The sequence below is a fragment of the Echinops telfairi genome, unplaced genomic scaffold (genome assembly GCF_000313985.2).
Source record: "Echinops telfairi isolate 266 unplaced genomic scaffold, ASM31398v2 ScPeMD7_7424;HRSCAF=8462, whole genome shotgun sequence".
Taxonomy (NCBI): Eukaryota; Metazoa; Chordata; class Mammalia; order Afrosoricida; family Tenrecidae; genus Echinops; species Echinops telfairi.
The window spans coordinates 13,516,732-13,523,080 of NW_022111324.1; the positions used below are offsets into that span (position 1 = coordinate 13,516,732).

Sequence of the window (6,349 nt, forward strand, 5' to 3'; positions counted from 1 at the left end):
GGGGAGGAAGGGATAGAAGAGGAGTTTATACCAAGGGCTCAAGTAGAAAGAAAATGCTTTGAAAATGATGATAGCAACATATGCACAGATGTGATTGATATAATTGATGTATGGATTGTTATAAGAACTGTAAGACCCCTCCATAAAATGCTTTTTTTTAACCAAGAATTTCGCAAGACAAATTATTTCTTCATCACAAATACTTCTTTTTAACAACACAAAAGGTGACTATACATGTGCACTTTTCCAGATGGAATACACAGAAATCAAATTGATTATATCTATGAGAAGAGATGATGGAGAAGCTCAAAATCAGCAGTCAAAATGAGGCCAAGGGCCAACTATAGCACAGATTAATTAATACTTACCTGACAGGGGAGATACCATGATCACGAAGGTGGTTTTCCCAGGGCGAGGATTATCCATTGCACTCTGGATGTGCACTGACCCCTGTGATTTCCCCAAATGTGGGAAACTTGACTGCATAATTTGTGGTAGTGGGGGACTGCATTCACGCTCTCCCCTATAAGAAAAAAAATAGGCAAAGGAAAAGAACAAATTAATTGCTCATACATTAGTTCAGGTTGAAGTTGAAGGAAATTAAAACAACTCCCTGAGACAAAAATATAACCTCGAGTCTATCCAACCTGAATTGCAAGATTTATTTCAAAAACACATTCGATGCATTGAAAATTAATGACAAAAGACCTGATGCAGAAAGCAAAAAGTCATTTAAAAACCTGAAAGGAAGAAAAGATCAAAGTGGATGTCAGAAGAGACTCTGAAAATTATTCTTAATCACAGAATAGCTAAGGCAAATGGAAGAAATGATGAAGTAAAATAATTGAACATAAACTTCACAGGCCAGGTAAAGAAGACAAAGTGAAGTATTACAATAAAATGTGAAAGACCTAGTGTTATAAAACCAAAAAGTAAGAACACACTCAGAGCATTGAAAGAACTTAACCCTCAGCATAAGAACATACTCAGTGTACTGAAAGAACTACTTGGGTTGCGTATATTGAAAGTCTATGGGCAAAATATTGAATGATGCCAGAAGTACCTAAATAAGATGGAAGAAATACACAGTCACTGTATCAAAAAGAATGTCAACAATCAACCATTCCAAGAGGTAGCAAATTATCAAGAAGCAATGGTACTAAGAAAAGAAGCCCAAACTGCACCGAGGGTTTTGGCCAAAACCAAGGCTCTTGGAATTTGTGGAATACCAATTTAAATGTTTCGACATACTTATTTCAATAGTTAATGTTTTAACATGTACTGGAAATGCTCTCTCATCTATGCCAAAAAATTGGAAAACAATTACCCATCTAACTGACTGGAAGAGATCTACATTTGTACCCATTCCAAAGAAAGAGACCCCAAAGAATGTATAAATTACAGAACAATATTATTGATATCATATGCAAGTAAAAGTTTGCTGAAGATCATTCTGCAATGGTTGCAGCAGTACATTGAAAGGAATATGCCAGAAATTCAGGCTGGATGCTGAAGAGAACATGGAACATGGAATGTCATTGTTAGCATCAGATGGATCTTGGCTGAAAGCAGAGAATAACAAAAAGATGTTTATTTGTGTTTTATTGGCTATGCAAAGGTCACTTCATCTGTGTGGATCATAACAAACGATAGATAGACCTGAGAAGAATGGGAATTCCAAAACACTTCCTTGTGCTCATGTTGATCCTAGGCATGGAGCAACAGAGAGTTGTGAAAACAGATCAAGAGAATACTGCATGCTTTAACCAAGAAAGGTGGGTGTCAGGGTTATAGTCTCTTACCATATTTATTCAATATGTATGTTGAGAACAATTTTTTAAAAAACAGCTAGACTATATGAAGAACTTGGTATCAGGATTGGAGAAAGGCTTATTAATAATCTTGAGTCAATATGTCAATGATACCGCCTTGCTTGCTGAAAATGAAGAGGATTTGAAGCACTTGCTGATGAAGATTGAGGATTGCAGTCTTTAGTCAACATAATATAAAGAAAATAAAAATATTCAGAACTAGACCAAAAGACAATATCATGATAAATGAAGAAAAGATTGAAGTTGTCAAGGATTTTGTGGTAGTTACATAATCAATCTGGTGTCAACTTGAGACTATTAAGAGTGAAGGGGTGGATGACTTCATTTAAAGGTCTATGGTGATAAGTAGCTCAATGGATACCAGAGATATTCCTGTGGCTAAACCACATGGAGCTCTGCTGATAGCAGCCAGAGCCTTAGGGCAGGTGGAGCTTCATGGAGACCCACGCCAGTGATAAGATGCTTCCACCACCACTGACTTTCTACCTACTGGCCTACTTCCTGCACTCGGTGTCATTGCATGTGTTGCATGAGACTAAAGACAAATTTATAGACTGGTATCGGATATATGAGCTAATATCGGACTTATGGACTTGATCTGGACTGGGCTGGGATGTTTTCTTAATATACAATTACTCTTCCATATAAAGTTCTTTCTTATACACATATGAGTGTCTATGAATTTGCTTCCCTAGTCAACCCAGACTAACACAATATGGTACCTTGGGAGCGGGGTACTAGAGAAACAAATCATGACAATGAAAAGTAGATGTTTGTGTGACCTCTGTCTCAGGGTAGTTTTCCTTCTTTGTCTAGCAAGAGGTCATATCTGGCAATGCAGTTTACTGGGTTGCTTTCTGGAAAGAATATGTAAAGTTACAGTTTTGATTATTTTGTTTCATTGTTGGTTTTGGTTATTCCTGTTTGAAATGGTGAAATGAATGTTGTTAATAAATATTTTGAACTCAGGGGCAGAAATTGCCCCTTGAATTTCTCAGAGACCATGCAGCTTACTGAAAATAGCTGACAGAAGGTCAAAGTGGCTGACAGAAATAAAGCCATATTTCTTATCGATGGAATAATTAGATAAGGATTAAGATAATATAGATAAGGATAGAACTTGACTGTTTCAAAAATTGAGTTTAGGAGCTAGCTGTACCAGGTTTGTACTGTTTCTTCTGCCTATTGTTATTGATATAATGATTGATAGAAATGATTATTTGGAAGTAAATAGAGAGTTTGTAAGACTACTTGCCTTCAGCCATTAAATTGAAATTTAAATGGGTTAGGACACACCTGCAAAGAAAACTCTAAAAGGATAAGCCCCATCCAGTGTCTTCAGTGCTCAGGACATTCGAAAGTGATGAGATTTGTCTAGGGGGCTGTTGACAGATGGAAGGAGAAAGGAACTCTTTGACTTTTTGAATATTGAGCTAGTGGTCTGTGCCCAAAGCTCGAAAAAATCTGGAGCCCTGATGAAACTCATCTCTAAGACTGAACATTAAAGGGAGCCTGTGGCAGCCTGAAATGCTTGCTAGGTGACCACCTGGATCCACTTGTTGAGTGGAAGTAGGAGAAATGCAGCAACAAAGAGACCAGTTGAGTATAGCCACTGACACCCATGGACCTGGTTTACATGGACTAGAGGTGAAGACTAGAGTCCGTTGACTGGTCTGAAGTTCATGATCTAGCACAAGGGGGCTAAGGTTGTTGAGAGTGTGATGGGGCCCATGGTCTAAAGGCAAGGCAGCCAATGGGCACCTTGGTGAGGCTTAGTGAGGCAGCCCACATTGAGTTGACCAGAACCCTACCAGATGAAAATAATATTTTTGAACCTGTGAACTGGTGCATATTGCTGTGGCTTTATGGGTGGCCTGTCCTGATTTGACTTTGCTTATGGATACAGAATCATAAGTTTTGAACTGGAATGATTCTTCCCATCAAAGAATATGATTGTCTCCTCAAAGCACTGGGTTGACATAAGTGGGCAGGATAGAAATTGGATACCCACAATTGGGAAGATAAAGGCATGAAGTGGCTGGCTTACAAACTTTCATAGGTGGGGGAATATGTGCATAGGATTATGGTGTAGGTGTTCACATAACTATAGAATATTTTTGTTTTGTACCCTTATAGAATTTTATGTTTAAGTGAGGGTGGCACATTTTTTAATTGTATGCATTTTAGTTTTATCCTGTTAGGAACAGATGATTTTATTATTGTTTGAAAATTATGTATGGCTAAAGAGTTGTGTGAAAGTGTCAAGTTGACAAGAGGTGGTCTGTGGTAGTTGGTATAGCTGTCTTCTACTTCTTCCAACACCATGAATTTTCAGTCTTAAGTCCTCAGAGTACAGGTGTGTTTGAGGTACAGTCCGGTTACCTAGTGGAATTTACGGATGAGGTCTCTGTGGTTTGGCCTTTGGAGCATGTTTTGTGCCTTGAAGATTCAGGATTCAAAGCCCCAGTGTTCTATAGCATTTGACCCAGTTCCCCAGGGTATGTCCAGAAACTTGGGCCAATGTGGCTCATGAAATAATTTTAGAATTATGTATGTCATCCTTGCAGACACTTTAGGAGGGTCTCCTGATTGTTTCCAGGCCAGATGTACCAAATTTAATCATTACTTTATAACCTTTTTAAAAAATCAAAATTTGTAGAACATATGTGAATCTGAATCAAGTGTACACTCATCCAATTTTGTAACTACAGCACAAATGTCAACCAATCACTAGGTTTTACTGATATTTACTTATGTTTTCTTATAAAAACTCTCTGTGTCCTCCTTAGAGTCGCAGTTTTCAAATTCTCTTGTCTCTCAATAAAAGCTTTCAATTTCAACTAAATTACAGATCCATATTTGTACCCATTCCAAAGAAATGTGACTCAATAGAATTCTTTAGCTATATTAATACAATTAATATAAATATCAGCAATATTGCATGCAAATAAAATTTTATTGGAGATCATTCAACAATGGCTGCAGCAAGGAACTGTTAGAAATGCAAGCAAATTTTGAGGAGGATGTAGTGTGAGGAATACCATAGCTGATGTGAGATGGATCTTGGCTGACACAGAGAATACCAGAAAGATATTTACTTGTGTTTTATTGACTATGCAGAAATAATTTGACTGTGTGTGTCATTAAAAACTACAGATAATGCTGAGAAGAATGGAATTCCAAAACACTTAATTGTGCTCATATGGAACCTGGACATGGACCATGAGGCAGTTGTGCCAACAGAACAATGGAACACTGCGTGGTTTAAAATCAGGAAAGGCATGTATGAAGATGGTGTTCTTTCATCATACTTATTCAATCTGTGTGCTTAGCCAATAATCTAAGTAGCTGGAGTAGATGAAGAACAAGTAGGCATTAGGACTGGGAGAACAGCTTGCGGTATGCAGAGGACACATCTTTCCTACTGAAAGCTAGGAAGACTTGAAGTACTTGCTGATGAAAATCAAGAACGCAACCTTCAGCATGGATTGCTATTCAAAGTCCTCACAACTGAACCAATAATTAACATTATGGTAAAAAGTGAAAAATTGAAGTTGTCACAGATTGGGTTCACAATGAAGGCCCATGGAGAAATTAAATGATGTATTGCTTTGCACAATCTGCTGCATAAGACCTCTTTAAAATGTTGAAAAGCATGACGCTTTAAAAACTAAAATGCATCTGACCCAAGAAGCCATGGTATTTGCCATGGCTTCATATCATGTGAAGATTGTACTTTTAATATTTCATAGGGAGCTCATACATATATCACAACAATCCATAATTCAATTAGGTCAAGCATAATTGTCCAGTTGCTATCGCAATCAGTTTCCAAACATTTTCTTTCTTCTTGAATTCCTTGATATCAGCACCCCTTTATCTGCTCCTTCCCTTACACTACCCCCCAAGAACCCTTATTGTATATATATATATATATAGATATATATACAAATATATATAGATACATATATATATCCTTGCTGTCAGCTCCCTCTTCCTCCACCTCTCTTCCCCAACCTTTCTCCCCAGGGAGACATTTCTCCCTTTACTATTTCTGAAGGTTTATCTATCTTGGCTTCCATGCTTCGAACTATCTTAATTATTCAAATGAACCTACTCAGGTCTAACAAGACCATTAGAGGTAAAACAAAACCATAATAGTAAGGGGAGGAAATGTTAAAGAGCTAGAGGATAGTTAAGTGTTTCATCAGTGCTATACTGCACCCTGGGCTTATCAATCCTTTTGTGTGGCCCTTCTGTGAGGGACTGTCCAATTGTCTTAGAGGTGGGTTTGGGGTCTCCACTTTGTCCATCCTCCTTAGCATCCTATTTGATTGCTTGCTTTTGAACTTCTGATACCTATTCCTGTTGACACCTCATGATCACACAGGCTGGTGTGCTTCTTCCATGTGGACTTTGTTGCTTTCATGCTAGATGGCCACTTAACTACAAGCCTTTAAGACCCCAGACACTATATCTTTTAACAACTGGGCACCATCAGCTTTCTTCGCCACATT

General features: G+C 37.9%; 1 non-coding gene across 1 annotated transcript; it reads left to right on the forward strand.

Annotated features, from left to right (window-relative positions):
• Positions 1-360: 360 nt before the first annotated feature.
• On the forward strand, positions 361-526 carry LOC115872483. The gene has a single exon (XR_004047881.1). It is a non-coding gene; the product is annotated as a U1 spliceosomal RNA (small nuclear RNA).
• The last annotated feature ends 5,823 nt before the right edge of the window (positions 527-6,349 follow it).